The following is a 15,840-nucleotide window of genomic DNA, read 5'->3' on the forward strand; positions in this document are numbered from 1 at the left end:
AGAGGCAGAGACAGAGAGAGAGAATCCCAAGCAGGCTCTGAGCTGTCAGCACAGAGCCAGATGAGGGGCTCGATCTCACAAACCATGGGATCATGACCTGAGCCAAAATCAAGAGTCAGATGCTTAACTGAGCCACTCAGGCACCCCCCTAATCTCCTCTTCTGATAAGGACCCCAGTCACGTTGGATGAGCTCCTGCCCTCATGACCTCATCTTAACCTAATCACCTCTTTAAAGACCCTGTCTGCAAACACAGGCACATTCTGAAATATGGAGGCTGGCTAGCTCTCCTACGTAGGAATGTGGGCGGGCAGGGAACATAATTTAGCTCATAACGGATGGTGTCTGTCCTTTTTTTTTTTTTTTTTTGCAATTTCTTCTCCCAGTGGTAAGCATGCTGCCTGGCACATAGTAGGTGCTCCATAAACCCAGTAAAACCTTGGACTGGGAGTAACTTGTGCAAGTGTTCTGCAAGATGAGCAGACATTTCTCATAACCTTTAACTTGATGAACGAGGGACGTCTTGCCATGCGAGCAGCACGGGACGCAGAACATCACCTGATCACAGCTGAGCCAATGCTTCTTGAAATTCGCTTTGAAACACGAGTGCTTTGGAGGACAAGCGTGTTTCCAGGACGAATTATGCTCACGAGCCAAGGTTTTACTGTATGTGAGGAAGACAGAGATGCCACCACAGCAGCTCTAAGCTGGGTTGGGAGAGGGGGACAGAGGCAGGGAGACAGTGGTGATGGTTACAGAGAGGACACGTGACAACGGAATGGATGGGGGAAGTGGCCGTGGGGACCAGGGAAGAATGTGGGTTTGAGAGAGACTGTAGGGGCAGCGGAACTGCCCTGCTCGCTGCACCTCCGCCCACGTACATGAGCAGCTGGGGCACGTCGCCTGCCCCCGAGGCCCGAATTCACAGCAGGGCCCTGCTTGCAGCTTGCACAGTTTCAGCGAGGCAGACACCCCTCCTCCCCGCTCCCTGCCCTCCTTCCCCCCTCCCTTCTTTAAAATGAGAGACGATTGCCTACTGGTGGTTCTTCCAAAGCCACTACTGGTGAAGGTGTTTAGCTCTGGAGCACTTTATTCCAGGAGAACAGGAGGATAAAAGATGAATACCCAGGGAACATGAGTTTATGGGATTTAAGTAAGAGGTAACTAGACCCTAAAATTTAGACCTCAGAGCAGAGGCAGGGAATCCGAACTTGGAGGCTGTCACAGGCGACCTGAGACTTTCAGTCATATCTTGTTAGGCCTAATCTTCCTTTCCCTGATCACATTGGAGTCTCCACGAGCTGACTCAGAAATGTGGGCCCTGCAAGCTGAAGATTAGGAGCCCGGCTGAATGGCATATTCACCTTTTCACAAGCTTTGCTGCTCCAGACGCTTATAAAATAATTTTCACCTTTATCTAAAGGCAGAAGGGCTTTTCTCCCCCCAGCTAGTGTTCTGGCTTTTTTTTTTTTAACTCTCTCCACCTAATAAAATCCTCAGCGCGGTGCTTGCCTGTGTAATCGGAGCTCTGCAGGCTGTTCTCGGAGCTGACTTCCCAGGCTGCGCCGCAGAAACGCGGCGGAGATGGGATAAAACTTCGGGAAGTAATGATGTCTCACACACCAGCTGGCTCCCGGAGGTCATACCCTGACGGAGCCACTTCTGCCCCTCGGTGCACCCCCGCAAAAGAAGTCTGGCTTATTTACCATTTTAGAAAGTTAGACCTTTTCAAAGAGATGCCCCAGGCAAAACATCCTTCCTTCCCCGTCTCTCTGAGACTAATGACTCTTCTCCGAAAGTTTTGACACGTCGGAGTTGTGCCGACAGCCGAGGCAGGTTGCTGGGGGCCGGGCTGGCACACAGCCCATAGAAATAGCTGGGCTGCACGGCACTGGGCTCAGGGATGCCTGCTTCTCAAACGCACCAAGTTTGGCTTTCCGGATTGCAAATGGGGAGGTGGTAGGAAAGATGACCCGAGCGGGGGTAGTCTCGGGGCTGGGTTCCTGTTCTGGAAGTCAGAGGACAGAGTCTGAGACTTGAAAGAACACAAAATGACATTCTTTGAACACACAGCATCCCATCGGATCCTGAGGATGATGACCGTGGGTAAACCGTTTCATGCAACTGGTCCGTGGCTGGGTGGTCGGAACCAGTTCATCATGCCATGGTTCCTCCATCAAGCTCCAAATGAGAATGGTGGGGAGGGAGGAGGAAGAATGTGTCAAGGGATGGGACCACCCTTCTCCCTGTCCAACCATGTTGCAAATCCTCACTCTCTCAGCTCCCACGGGGAGCCCCACACATCTCCTGAAGTCAAGCCTTCATTGTATGGTAGGGACCTGGTACCCAAGAGTGCTGTCATTCTCCGTACCCTTGAGTCAATAACAAAAATTTTCCTCCATTAACACAGGCTGTGACTATTGACAAAATAAACTCAAGACTCTGATTCTTCCAAGAGATGAATGGCTCCAAAGGCAACGAGCTGACGGGTCACAACCGTGCACATGACTCTATTATTATAGTAGAGAATTCATGCCCTGTGGACACAGTTCCACCCCTGTCTGCAGGTCCAGAGTCTGCTTCCCAGAGGCAAAGACTGTGACTGGGTTGAAGGGCACCATTTCAAAATTTGTCTTTTCATTTCACTTCAATATGCACGTGTAGAGTTATGTCTTTTTGTGTATATACAGTGTTCTTTATACACACAGACCAAAGCGTACTGCTGCTTGAATTACTTTGCAGTTTGCCTTTCCCCTTGATGGTATGTCTGAGCATCTCTTTATGTCAGTGCGTCCAGACCTCTCACGTTCAGTTACATGGCCCTGTAGTATCGGAGAGATGGACTTTATCTAACCACCCTCTCTTGATGGATATTTAGGCTGTTTGCAATTTTTAGAATTGACCTTCATCGAATGTGCTTTTTATTTTTGCACTTAACGTGAGTTTTTCTCTAAGGTGGAGTATAGAAACTAATTTAGATATGGACATACTAAGGTTTTTATGTACTGTATATAGAATCTGAAATTTCCTCTCCAATGGGATGACCAATTTCTACCTTCCTCCTCCCAGTACTGTTAAAGAATACCTATTTCCAGGGCACTGGGGTGACTCAGTCGGTTAAGCATCTGACTTGATTTTGGCTCAGGTCATGATCTCACGCTTTGTGAGATCGAGCCCTACGTTGGGCTCTGTGCTGACAGCGTGGAGCCTGCTTGGGATTTTCTCTCTCCCTCTCTCTCTGCCCCTCTCTAGCTCGCATGCTCTCTCTCTCAAAATAAATATTTACTTATTTAAAAACATTTTTAAGGGGCGCCTGGGTGGCGCATTCGGTTAAGCGTCCGACTTCAGCCAGGTCACGATCTCGCGGTCCGTGAGTTTGAGCCCCGCGTCGGGCTCTGGGCTGACGGCTCAGAGCCTGGAGCCTGTTTCCGATTCTGTGCCTCCCTCTCTCTCTGCCCCTCCCCCGTTCATGCTCTGTCTCTCTCTGTCCCAAAAATAAATAAACGTTGAAAAAAAAAATTAAAAAAAAAAACATTTTTAAAAAATACCTCTTTCCAACGACTCACCAATACTTGGTATTGTCGAACTTTTAAGTTTTGAGGATGTATAATTTTAAGGGATATGACTGAGTGTTTCTGCCCTGGCTAAAGACCTTCTACTTATACTTCTTCCTACAGAAGTTTCTGGAAAGGAGAATGTGTTGAGAACATCTCGCCACCATGGCCATTCTGGATTCCATACCTCCTTCACGTGAGTCATTGACATCATCTGTCCCAGGGATGGGCTGTCCTCACGGACCTTCTGAGAAGAGGTCCGTGGACTGTGTTCGATACGGAGGTGGAGGGCAGGCAGCTGTGTGTTGCACTCCTGGCTGTGTTTCCCAAGCCTGGCTGGTCTTTGTAATCACCCAGGAAGCTTAAAGCAAAAACAGAACAAGCACATACCAGAAACCCCCTTCGTATTCCCACACATTGATCGGGACACACAGAATCAGTCTTAGAGATGGGTCATGGGTCAAAGGGATCTGAACTTTTAAAAGCTTCCCATGTGATTCTGGTGCAGCTGGTTTGTGACCTGCCACCTTGAGAGCTACTGATATAAGTGATAGTGTAATGTTGGTGACAACATATTATATAAAATGCAGGAAACAGGGGAGCTTTGCAGTCAGGAATACCTGAGTTCAATTCCTTGGTCAGCCCGTGTCCAGGCTGGTGGCCTGGAACAGGTGCCTCACCTCCCTGAATATCTAGTGGTTGTCCCAGACAGCTGTGGTTGATTTCGGATATGAAGCGCTGATTTATATCCAGCCATCCAAATGAAAATAGGGTCAAAACAGAACAAATCATGCAGTTCTTGCCTGTTTCCATGGTATCCCTACTCCAAACTGAGGCTCTGGTAAATGATCTCCCCTGTCACCCCACCATCTGCGAAATCTGAACCAGGATAAAAAAGCCCTCAGGTCTCCACATAACAGATGTAGATTCAGATCTCCGAAAGTTGAGAGGTGAGCAGCCACGGCAGGCAGGCAGGCAGGCAAGAGCACGTGGGGGAGAGGACCCCACACAGACTCTGCAGCCTGGGGGTTAATCGACAACATGTGGAGTCTGATAGGCCAAGGATCTAAGCTCTTAATCGACTTTGGGACTTGAGACCACGATTCTGCCATCTGCGAGATGGGCTGATAACGACTACACCGTGGTGTAGTTGTCGGGATCAAAGTTGATAATTCCAACCAATATTTATTCGATCCCATGCAATGGCAGGAGAAAAGGTAATTCGGAGAGCCACCTCAAACGCAAACATTGCAGGTGGAAAAATAAATATAACAGCAACATCATGAAAGACTTCCTGCCTTCTGGATGGAGAGCAGCTCAGGGGTAGAAGCTGTGTTATTTGTCCATAAGCCCTGCTGAGAGGCACTTTGGTATTTATAATGGTGTGTGATCATGGGCTGTAGAATCAGACAGTCTGTGCTTAAATCCCTGCTCTGCCGCTTACTAGCTGTGTTATCCCGGGCAGCTGGCTTGGCCACTCTGTGCTCAGTTTCCTTGTCTGTAAAATGAGGCTTGGGCCAAGATGTTCACCACTGGGTTGACGATGGGGACTTGACGATTCAGCCCTTAGCACCATATGGCCAAAATGTCCTACAACTCAACTCAATTGGCTGCCCCTCTTATGGCCATTTCTGCCACAAAATGAGAGGCGAGTGAGGTTTGCGTGAGGTGTTTGCTTGTAGACATGATGACAGAAGACAACAATCAGATCACATCCTCGCTTTCCAGACCTGGACATAGGCTCAAAGACATCAGGTGGCTCATCTAAGGTCACGAGAAGGAACTGATACGGTTCAACACTATGCTGGGATTTATGCTTCTGGACTTTTTGGCCAAAATGATCTTGCGTAGGAGAGAGTGCAGAGAAGATGTTAGGGGTGTTGTTGAGGACTCGGAGGATGGGATTCTGCGGTCTACACAGCAGCCTGCCCAACTCCCCAGCAGGCGCCAGGAATGGTCCACTACCCCCCTGACTGATGAGGCCACAGGAACCTAGATTCCCAAACTTCCACGACCCTGAGAGTCAGGCAAGCTTCTTCCCCAGGGTACTCATCCTTTGCCTTAAGGAAAAACACCCGAAACTGAATGAGACTGCTTTCCAGAGTCCCAGATGGCTTGAAGGAAAAAATAAATAAATAACGGAAAATTTATAGAAGTCACAAGCGGCCCTTGGAATTCGGCCACACGGCAGGGAAGAACATAGCTGCCTTTTCTTCTCTTGGCAAAGGCAAAGGAAGAGAGGGAGAGCTGCGGTCTACTCAGGGTAGGACACCAGTAAAGGTGACTGACCAGCCGTTCCTCGACTTTGACAGTCACTGGACTCAGGTCTTGGTTTCCTGATATCTGGGGTCTGGAGAAAAGCTTGTTTGCCCCACCCCTTCCATTTTCTGAGTGATAGGAGCTGAAATCTCCAGAAAGGTCTGTTTTCCAAGGTCAGAGAGCCAGCCCTGGATGCCCTGGGGGAAAAGGTCTTTGGAAAAATTGAAAAGAAAGTAAACTCTTTGGGCGTGTTTTGTTTGTAGACCTCAGAAAGACCCTGAGCTGCCCATCTCTCCTTTCCTCTTAAGACTGTGTTATCCAGCCGTGATTTCTTGGGCTGCCAGAGATTTTAAATGTTTTCTCGGCCACCCAGTGCTGTCCATACTCCTGACCGTGGTGTGATGGCCCTGTGACTGTCTGTGTAGCACTGAGTATATGAGCTGGAGCTGACCAATCAGAGTGGCCCCTCCAAGGGCCACTATAAGTGGCTCAGTGTGAGGACGTGTCACCCAAGCAGAGCCAGAAGCACCCCAGCCTGGGCAACATATAGGGATGTTGAAAAATTATTGTTTTTTCTGCTGGGACTGATAAAACCAGGGGAATATGGACTCTCCTCTCCAAGCACTTGACTGCACCTTGTCTGAAGAGTGATGTTAAGTGGAGGAAGGATGGATGGGGCTTTTGAGGCCCTGCTTCCTGAATCTTCCAGTTTTGTGGCTATGCAGGTACCTTACCAGGCTAGGTGGATGACTGTCTTCTCCTTTTTGGGTAAACCTAGTTTGAGCTTAGTTTTTGTCATTTGCCATCAAAACATGCCTGGCCCTTAGTCCTGGCTGATGAGGCTGGGCATGATTAGCTCTCCGCCCATTATTGCGTTCTTATCCCCTCCCCCTTCCAGTGCCCTGAACGTGCCTCAGGCCTTTACTTCATCCTGCCGCGTCTAGCTCGGCTTTCAGGGATCACTTTGCTATTATGTCCCTGAGACGTTTCCTCTGGTGGGGTCCCGCCAGTCTTTGCACAGCCGTCCTCTTGTCTCATGACAATGTAACTTCTCTGTTTCCTTTGCTTTATCCTGCACTAAAGCGCAAAATCCTTGATGATGGGGAGTGCGCCTGCTTTGTGGTCACACCGCCAGCACTCAGTGCGATGCTGACATCGGATAGGGGCACCGAGAGTGGATGGGGTGCTGAGCGGGCGGAGGGCGTGTGCAGGGCGGAAGGAGGGCATGCAGGGCGGAGCGAGGGCGTGTGCGAGAAACATGGCAGAGGATGAACTCGGATTCAGCATCTGCTCCGCACCTGGAGTAATGGTACATACTCAGCAATGGTTGGTTTCTCTTCTTTCTCTCATTCGTGTCTGTCTTTATATTCACTTTATCCAACACCATAACATTACATAGCAGGGATTCTCGTCTTTATTTTATAGGCAAGAGCAGGAGACTCAAAGAAACTTAAGTGTCTCATCGGGTTGCCTAGCTGGTGCAGGGAAGATCTAGAATTTGAATTCATGTCTGTGAGGCTCCACAGTCTGGTTTTTTTTGTTTGTTTGCTTTGCTTTGCCTTAAAAAAAAAACAACACAATTGAATGGGGGGCACCTGTGTGGCTCAGTTGGTTAAGCATCCGACTTCGGCTCAGGTCATGAACTTGCGGTCCACGAGTTCGAGCCATGCTGACAGCTCAGAGCCTGGAGCCTGCTTCACATTCCGTGTCTCCCTCTCTCTCTGCCCCTCCCCTGCTTGCACTCTTTCTTTCTCTCTCTCAAGAATAAATAAACATTAGGGGCGCCTGGGTGGCGCAGTCGGTTAAGCGTCCGACTTCAGCCAGGTCACGATCTCGCGGTCCGTGAGTTCGAGCCCCGCGTCGAGCTCTGGGCTGATGGCTCAGAGCCTGGAGCCTGTTTCCGATTCTGTGTCTCCCTCTCTCTCTGCCCCTCCCCGGTTCATGCTCTGTCTCTCTCTGTCCCAAAAATAAATAAACGTTGAAAAAAAAAATTAAAAAAAAAAAAAAGAATAAATAAACATTAAAAAATAATTAACAAAACAATTCAATGGAACAACGGATGAAGACCTGGCCTCTGTCCTCAAGGAGCTCCACGCTTGCTTGAAGACATAAGCATGATAAGATGAGGAGATAGCATAATGTGGGACCATGCAAGGGACCCGAACCCACGAGGGTCGTACAGAGTGCTGTACGGAGATGCCCAGGTCGTACAGATGCCCAGGTGGAGGGCATTCCATCTCGGTCTTAGATGCGTTCTGTTGCCCCAGTGAGAACTATATTTTAGGTGATTACGAAGAATTGCCTAACAGAAAGACACCCCTAAAGCTGGAGTGGATGCGTGAGACAGGAAGAGTCCCCTGAAAGACTAGACTGCGCCTCACATTTGCTGGGGGGGCCTAGGAAGAGCTGAAGGGCCTGTCCCCCGTGGAGATTGATGATCAATTAACTGTGGCTCACGTGAGGCGCTCCTTGGACCCCGGACAGTGAGACTCAGGTCGAGGGCAGAGACGTGCACGGGCCTTCTTGGTGCTGACTCCATGGAGCCCAGACAGCCAGAGTGTGCATTGTGGAGGAGAAGGTGGGGCCAGCCGGGGAGGGGAGCGTGGTCTTGAGCTGGCTACTGGGGCTGGGCTCGTGGAAGAAGGTGGGGAGCCTTGGGGAGACATGTGGGCACTTTGGGGGCTGTGGCAGCCTTTTGCTGTGCCCTGCAGCTCTGTGCAAAGGAACGCTCGTTTGCTGCTAGCGGCATGGTGCATCAGCTCTTCTCAGCTCTCCTGGAGCTAATCTTCCATGGCTGGCTGTCTATTAGGGGTGCGTGCACGTGTGTGTGTGTGTGTGTGTGTGTGTGTGTGTGTGTATTGAGCAGCACGGTTGGCAGAGACCAGGAGAAATGGGGTGCCAGCAGAGTCTCCTGTGAAGAGAGGAGAGGGTACTTACTTAGACAAGATGAAGCCCGTCTGCTGGGTGAGGAACCGCTTTTCGGAAATTCTGAAGCATCCGGGAGCCATCTAGCCTGGTGCAACACGTCTTCTGTGTTTTCTCCTGCTTAGTCCCCCGTCACCCTTAGCCAGCATCGTCTTTATTTCACAGGTGAGGAGACTGAAGTTTGGGCTGAGGAAGGGACTCCCGGGGAGTAGTGAGAGAGAAGACGAGTGAGATCATAGAAGAACTTTAGGGCCAATTAACGGCTTTGCATTTCCTGCTCGGGGCGGCTGGGAAGAGCTGAGTGGCTCTGCATAGCTCTGGCTGCTGTGTGGTAATGGCACGGAGAGGGGCAGAGCAGAGAGAGGGAGAACAAAGAGCTGTTTAGCGTTCCACACGAAGCCACAGCGTGGCTTGGGCCAGCTTGTTTGCAGGGAAGGGGTTTCTGATGCATTCTGCAGACAGACAGCTTGTGGCAGATCCTTCCCGACTGAAGGCCGTTCTGGACTTATTCACTGGCTGATGTGGGTGCTGAGAGTGGGTCAGCCTTTGGTGGCCAGACACTCAGGTGTTGTGGGTCCACCCTGAGTCTCCTGTGCAGATGACACATGGCCTTCAGCCTCCCAGGAGATGCTTCTCTGCAGCGGAGCCTCTCAGCCTACAGAGGACCTAAACTTTCAAGGATGGAAAAATGGGCCACATCCTGTCTCTTCTCCAGCACCCTGCAGAACCCAAACCCTTTCTAGAGCAGGAAGAACAACCTCAGAAGAGGCCATGAGAGCTTGGGAGACCAGTGGGGGGAAATCAACATTGCCTGAGCTCCTCCTGGTCTCGGCACCTCTGATTTAATCCTTACGGTCCACATGAGACTCTGGCATACTTAGCCTGATTTTGTGGATCAGGAAGCTGATGCTTGACGATTCTAAGGTCATGTGGCAGGGACATGGCAGACCTAAGATCTGAATCGGAGTCTGGGTTCAAAGCACAAGCCGTTATAACAACGTGCTGTCATATGCCAGAGCTAAGGGTTCTGAAGCGGTAATGTGTGTGGGTGCTACAGTGGGGGGCCTTGAGGATCCTCAGGGACATTACAGCCCCCTACCAGGCCCCCTTTTCCCCTGAATGAGGCCCAGGTTTAGGTGACATTTACTGGTCACAGCTGACACTGCTCAATACCAATGGGCATTAACATGGACAGGTTGGTCTTGGAGATCTATATAGGGAGGGATGCCTAACGGAGGAAAGAAGGGGTGACCTCACCAGGAGCTTGCACACCTTCAGAACCTCTTGGCAACCACATTTGCTGATGCTTGAGGTCCTCCCCAGGACAAGGGCAGCTTGGGTTTTCCCTGGCCTCTGAAAGAGTGAGAGAGGATGCTGAGAGCAGGGTGGTCTCAAGAGGAGGGAGGAGGGTTGGCCTGGGAGCAGGGTTCTGGCACACCTCCAATCAGACATGTGCCCCGTGCGGCTTGCGGCCCCTCTCCCTGGAATTACAGGTAATAAGGTAGAGCTGATGTTAATGGTTTATGACACGAATTCATTTTGAGAACTATATGCTTCACCCATTGCTTTTATTTTTCAATTTGGATCTGTTGGGTATTAATAGCTTTGGGGCTGTGTTTTCCATTTTAATCTTGCTTTTTCTCATTTCCAAGTAGATTCCTTCTTTCAATTTACACAAACATTAAACCTCCATTTCCTGCAGCCCCACACCTCCCTGGCTCTCCTTCTCTCTGCTGACCTTGGAATGGAACTTTCCTTTAATGTGCGGGCTTTCCTCATCCCAAACCTACCTTCCCATCCCCACTGACCACTGCTGCCTTTTGCCTTAGCCACACTTTGCTGCTGGTAGCTTCTCCTTGGACATGATGATACTTTGCCTTATAAGAAAGAGAATTCAAACCGACAGAGCCTTGGGGCGCCTCAGTCAGTTAAGCGTCTGACTTCGGCTCAGGTCATGATTTCACGGTTCGTGAGTTCAAGCCCTGTGTCGGGCTCTGTGCTGATAGCTCAGAGCCTGGAGCCTTCGGATTCTGTGTCTGCTTCTCTCTCTGCCCCTCCCCCACTTGCCCTCTGTCTCTCTCAAAAAATAAATAAACATTAAAAAAACAAAACAAACAAACAAAAACAAACCAATAAGAGGCTTAGAATATACAGGTCTTTAATGTCTTACATAATAAAACGTCCAGAGATGGACAGTCCCAGGCTGGTTGGTTTGGAGGCACTATGATCTCAATAAGGATACAACTTCTTTTTATTCTTTGTTCTGCACGTAGAATATAAATCATTTCCCTTCCAGCCTGTGTCCTCATCCTTGTAAGAAACCTGGAGAGAGGTATCCTGCCTTCCTGCATCCTCAGGAAGGAAGGGGAGTTTTTTTTTCCTTGTCTAATTCTTTTTTTTTTAAGTTTATTTTTATTATTAATTTTAAGAGAGAGCATGCTTGAGTAGGGGAGGTTGAGAGAGAGAGAGAGAGAGAGAGAGAGAGAGAGAGAGAGAGAGAGAGAACCCTAAGCAGGTTCTGCACCATCAGTGTGGAGCCTGCTGAGGGATTCGATCCCATGAACCATGAGATGATAATCTGAGCTGAAATCAAGAGTTTGACGCTCAACCAACGGAGCCACCCAGGCGCCCCTCCTTGTCTGTTTCTTACTGTGGGTGAAATATCTTCCTCAGAAGCTCCTGCATTGGTTACCACTGGACCACGTGCCTACACCAATCACTGACATGACCGTGATTGGTCCAGACAGATTATGGTTCATTTCCGAGGGCGGGGACTATCTTCCCAGAACACCTGGTGGGCTGATGCCTGGACACGCGCCAAGGGAAAGTTGGCTGTTGTAACAGCCAAGGATGCTGCACACGACAGCTAACTTCCTGTCCGCGTACGTTTGCTCACGCTGTGTGCACGCTGTGTGCTCCTTTGACGCGTCTTCTGCTGCTGCTGCCCCTTGACCTCAAACGCAGGGAACACCTGGCTTCTTCCTCATCACACTGTGAGATGCAGCACAGGCACCATGTTCTCTGGATGTCCCTGGTTCAGCGCTTGTCACCCACACTCCGTAGTGCCCCAGGCGAGTGTCAAGCATTGTCTTTGCAATGCAATCTTAAAATAGTCTGCCTGTCCCTCTGAACAGGGAGCCCTTTGTGGGTACATGCTGGGTCTTATTTACCTCTGTCGTCTCACAACCTGGCGCACGGTGAGTGCTCAGTGAAATCGCTTAAGGGACAAACGGCCTTGAGGAAGGGGACATTGAGAGATGTCCTCGGTCTGTTCCTGCCTTGGAAGAGGCCTCCCCTAGAGCACAAGAGCCTTACTTTGGTTCTGCAAGCAAGTCACGCTTTCTCGTGCCCCAGTGTCTTAGACCTGTGCCTGCACGTCCTCATCTGGGCTTCTGCTCACAGTGTGCAACCATCTTTGGGGGAACCACTTCCCTTTTAAGAAGAAACATCTCCTCCACGACCAGGTTTTGTCTGGAAATCTCTCCCAAATTTGGACGCTCTTTTATGGTCCTATTGCCCTTTGCATGTGCTTCCATCAACTAGGGAACACTTTAAGAGCCTTTCTGTGCTTTAGGTGATCAAAGATATGGTAAACCACTTGTCTGTGGTTTGGGGGAGTAAATGGGTTAATGTTTTCATAACACTCAGAAGAGCACCATGCAAAACCGAGCATTGGACACATGCCACCAGGAGTCATGATTGCAGCACATGCCCCTCAGCCCCTCTGTGTGCACCTGGTTACTGTTCCTTCTTCCCCAGTGTTGTAGGAGAACCTTGCAAATGAAGTCCGTGTCTTGCCCATCACCAGCTCTCCAGCTCCCAGCACGAGATGGGGAGCACAGCTGATGCTCAGATGGTTTGCTGGGGACCGAGTGAGTGGATATGAAAGCTTTCCTCTTGGAGGAAGGCTTAAGCCACTCTCCATCTCTCTGGACAAAGTGACACCGAGGAGGCGGCAGGACTGTAGGGGGAGGGATGCAGACCAGGACAGGAGGCAGGTGACTGAAGACCCTTCCATCTTCCTCCCGCAAGGCACGAAAGCCAGAGCCAGTGAATAGACAACTTGGAAAGATCATGTGTCTGCCTGGTTGGGGTGGATTACAGATCAGGGGATCCGGGTTCTAACCCTGATTTTGCCACACACTCTATGCCTTGGGTGGCCTTGGGTGAGCTCCTGAAACCAGACCCTTGCTTCTCAGACCACAAAATGCAGGCACATGAAATGAATGACAAGCTTAGGTTCTTAGCATCTCACACATTTAAAAAATAAATACATGCAAGAATAAAACTGAGACATTCTGTGGTTCTAAGGACTTTAGACGCTTCCTTGAGACCCATGCATGTGGGAATATGGTCCGAAAAGGTTGTAATTATGGCCAGGTGAGGAGGCCTGACCCTGGGCTGGGATCATGGCTAGACCTGAGAGAAGTGGGGAGCACAGGACTCTGGATCCAGGCAGGCTGGGTGTCTAGCTCTTACTCTTTCACCTGAGAGCCATGAACCCTTCAGTGAGCGATTGCAACTCTCCAAGCTTCAGTGTTCTCATCTGTGAAATGGGGCTGTAGAACCTACCCAGAAGGTAGTTATGGGAGAGATGTGTGGACCTGGTTCTTGGCAGTTCCCTCCCTACTGGGAATCTTAATGGAGACGAGTGTCTGTTGAGTGCAGTTGTCAGGAAGTGAAACGTGAAAAATGTATACTGATCTACTAGGCACAGAGAGGTGAGGAAAAAGCCATGTCCGAGGCTAGGGGTGATGATGATGATTGACGATGGCCATGTGACTGTGCATCACCTAGTCTCACTTGATTCTCAAAACAACCCTCTAAAGCAAGTGTTGTGATTTGTCCCCTTTTACACATTGGAGACCAAAGCTCAGAGAAGTCAAGTAACTTGCCCAAGGTCCCACAGCTAGCGTGTAGCTGAGCTGAGATTGGAACGCATGTGGATGTGTCCCAGAGCTCGTATGTTCTCCTGTCTTTGTAAGAGTCTGGGAAAGACCTGGCATACCAGGCCGACATCTTTGAGCACTCAGCTGGTATGACATGGTAGCCTTTGAAGGATAGCAGGGGGTGTCCAGGACGAGAGCTGAGTTCCAGACCCCTTGGCTGAGTGTAGGCAGGGCAGCCCAGCCCTCCCAGTTCCCTCTGTCCTCTGAGAAGCCTCACAATGCCCAGGTTGCCTGATGGCTGAGCCACAGCACTCATGATGCTGGCTGGCAAATTGGAGACACCCTTAATTGGATGCTGAAAAACTCTGCCTTTTGTACAATGGCTCTAGCAGAAGAGTTATAGCTGTTTACTGTAACACACAGACAGTCCCATTAACAAGAATGATGGGAGGCTGTTCCGTGGCATTACTCTTAGCAAAAGACTTGACAAATATGCTTTGTAAATGAAGGCGCTCCAACAGAGAAAACATATAACACTCTCTCTCCCCACCCCCAAACCCCCTCCCTTTCCTAGGGACACTTTGCATGTTGAATCCTTTATACATTATTCAAGGCTCCGTATTCTGACGATGTTCATCAATAGCAGTGCCTATGGCAGGGAGAAGCTTGTATCAACTGACAAATGTAGACAAAGCAGGCTGCTTAACCCAAGAACAGTGGGTCAGAGAACAAACAAGGAAATTGATTGTGCCCGCCATATTTCTGCGGGAGCAGTAGAGTAAATGAACACCATACGTCACAGCTTATCACATACGGTAGGAGGCGATCGTGAATAGAGCAGCATGGCCTTCTTAAGGAATGCTGATGGGTCATTCACAGACAGCTTTCATTCTAGGCAGGGGTTTGTCTTGTGTACAGAGGGTCTGAGGCGTCTTTAGGATGACGGCCATTGGAAACATGCCCTCCCATCTGTAGGCATTGGTGATGGTCTCTAGTGTGTGGTGGAGATGCCCAGTTGCCCTGCCCACTGGACCCACTGGACTCTCCTGGGTCCCCCTAGGCATATAGGTCATGAAATTCCTCAGAAGGACGGAGGGTCTGGGCTTTGGTATTTGTTAGCTCTTGGTCTGTCATTTATTATCTTGCGGACAAGTCAGTGAACAGAGGAGACTTCGGTATCTTCCCCTTGGAAAGAAGGAAGCAACAGTACCTGCCTCACAGGAGTAGAATCAGGATAAGTTGAGTAACCGGAGCCCTTGGAACAGAGTGTGGCATCCAATTCATGCACAGTAAGTGCTAGCTGGTAGGTGTCTTGTGAGGTAGTGAGCTTACCATCGCTGGAGTTTTTAAGCAGAGGACAGACCACCTGCTGTTCTGGGGTGATTCTGGGATGGTCCTGGAGGTAGGAATGGAGTATTGGGAATGCTGGCTCTGGAGTCCTGGTTTTGCCAGTTAGCTGTTCACAGGGCCTTGTCAAGTCTCATGAAGTCTGAGACTTACTTTCCTCTCCTGTCAAATGGAGAAATAGATAATGTCTGCAAAGCACAGGATAGAGTGTGCTGCCTATAGATGACCACTGGAGACCAGAAGTGGGTTTGGGTAAGAGCCCACCATGCTGTCTTCAATTCCAAGAGCCCACTAGGCTCTGGAGGAGAATTACGTTGATTCTCTCAGGACAGAAGCAGAGACATGGGATGGGCCTCCCCTTCTTCCCAAGCCACAGGAAATGGAGAAGAGAGTGGTAAAAGAACAGAGAAACAGAATGTGTTGAGTACCTGCTGTTCATTAAAGCAGCTTCAATAACCTCACTGAAAGCTCCCAACGACCCCGTCCGCCTCAACCAGTGGTTCTTAGCCCCATGTCGCCACATTGCCACTTGCCATCCACAGCGGGAGCCCTCCGACAGAGTGAGCTGGGGAGAGACCCGGGAGGGGAGGTTCTGGAAGGCCACTGTCCCCTGTCCCCTGCCCCCACCCCCGCCCCTGCTGGAGAGGTATCCTGAAGTCCATCTGGTGGAATGATCCTTTCTTCCTTAGAAGCCTGCTTCAGAAAAGCAATTTCAAGTGAGGCTGGACAAGCTCATTCTGCTCCCAGCCAGACATCGATATGATAGTAAAATCTCCCAAGTTTCTGTGATGAAAATTGGCTCTTGTTTTTTCCAATGAGCTCACACCTAGAAAGAACCACAGCAGCTGAAAAAGGCGGTGCTGGGAT

At 49.9% G+C, this 15,840-nt stretch overlaps 1 long non-coding RNA gene across 1 annotated transcript in view; it reads left to right on the forward strand.

Annotated features, from left to right (window-relative positions):
* The first annotated feature begins 3,673 nt into the window (after positions 1-3,673).
* The window catches only part of LOC125153924 (uncharacterized), a 134,750-nt gene continuing 122,583 nt past the window's right edge, over positions 3,674-15,840 (forward strand). Inside the window, exon 1 of the long non-coding RNA XR_007147624.1 lies at positions 3,674-3,749. This is a non-coding gene — a long non-coding RNA (uncharacterized LOC125153924). The remainder of the gene's footprint in view (positions 3,750-15,840) is intronic.

Source organism: Prionailurus viverrinus, chromosome E3 (genome assembly GCF_022837055.1).
Source record: "Prionailurus viverrinus isolate Anna chromosome E3, UM_Priviv_1.0, whole genome shotgun sequence".
NCBI classification, from domain to species: Eukaryota; Metazoa; Chordata; class Mammalia; order Carnivora; family Felidae; genus Prionailurus; species Prionailurus viverrinus.